Source organism: Cornus florida, unplaced genomic scaffold, assembly GCF_030987335.1.
Source record: "Cornus florida cultivar Cherokee Brave unplaced genomic scaffold, ASM3098733v1 CherokeeBrave_3.0.0_Hap2_Chr04, whole genome shotgun sequence".
Taxonomy (NCBI): domain Eukaryota; kingdom Viridiplantae; phylum Streptophyta; class Magnoliopsida; order Cornales; family Cornaceae; genus Cornus; species Cornus florida.
Window position 1 is genome coordinate 74,984,884 of NW_026775574.1, and position 1,443 is coordinate 74,986,326.

At 38.0% G+C, this 1,443-nt stretch overlaps 1 pseudogene; it reads left to right on the forward strand.

Annotated features, from left to right (window-relative positions):
* Positions 1-1,077: 1,077 nt before the first annotated feature.
* On the forward strand, positions 1,078-1,176 carry LOC132305872 (small nucleolar RNA R71; annotated as a pseudogene).
* Positions 1,177-1,443: the final 267 nt, after the last annotated feature.

A 1,443-nucleotide genomic window follows, 5' to 3' on the forward strand; every position in this document is an offset into this window, starting at 1 on the left:
TTTCATAACTTTCTCATTTATATGGTTATGTATATGCAATGAAGGAGGAATATGATATGAAACGGGACGGGTGTCAACTTGTGGTTGCACCGGTTCACTTTCTTCATTGGACACACCCACTTGGTTGTCCACAATCCTCCCACTTCTTAAGGTAGTCACTGCATTGACATACTCTATTGTGTGACCTTCCGATGAGGAATGAGTTTCCACAACACATTGTTGCTTTTGTGGGGCATTCAATGGCATTTTTCCATTCTCTCTAGCATTTAAAGTGCTAGCTATGTGTCCTACTTAGGTTTCTAGCTTTACAATGGATTCAGAGTGAGAATGAAGCAATTGTGTGTTTGCCTCTAAAGTGCCCAAAACGGTCAAAACTTTCTCTTCAAAAGTGGGACTTCTAACATTTCCTTGGGAATATAATGGATTAGGAAAATGAGAATTTGAAAATTGGTTTCCTTGTGATTGATATGATGATCTAAAACCTTGGGAACCTTTGTCTTGTAGTGGAGGTGGAATGTACTTTCCTTGAAAATCACCTTGGGAAGGGTTTGAGCCTTCCCCTTGGTTTTTCCAAGAGAAATTCGGGTGATTCCTCTAACTAGGATTGTAATGATTTCCATAAGGATTGTTCCCTTGATTAGCAAAAACAGCATTTGCTTGTTCATGATGCTCACTTTGCATATGTCCATAGGGACAATTGGAAGTAGAATGTAAAACACAAGTCATACATGTTTCATTAGATACATGATGAGAATGGTTAGGGAAGGAAGATACTTGATTCGCCGAGTTTTGGTTGATCAAAAATTGATTAAACCTTTGAGATAATGATTTCATTTTGGCAGCAATTTCATTGGAGTGGTCGACTTGATGTAAGCCAACACTCTTCCTACCATTAGAATTTATTCCATTCTTTGAAGATAAAGTACAATGCAAAGAATTTCACTCATGCTCTTATAAAGACGCCACACGTCATCCTCATGCCTATCAATGTAAGAGCCACCTATGGAAGCATCAACCATGCCTTTGTAATTGTCCGATAAGCTCTCAAAGAAATATTGAACTAATTACCATTTGGGCATGTCATGATGTGGACACTTCCTAAGCAATTCATTAAAGTGTTCCCATGCCTCATGAAATGTTTCTCCATCCCCATGTGAAAATTCTTGAATTGAGGTTCTCATGGCATTGGTCTTAGAAACCGGATAGTACTTCTTCAAGAACTCTTGTTGCATTTTCGCCCAAGAAGTTATTGAAAAAGGCCTAAGATTGTTAAACCAATATTTTGCCTTGTCTTTAAGGGTGAATGGAAAAAGTTTAGGCCTTAAGACCTCTTCCGGTATGTCCATATATTTTACGGTGGAACAAATTTCAAAAAACTCATCCAAATGCTTGTAAGGTTCTTCACTTGGAAGTCCATGATAATTAGGAAGCATTTGAATGGTT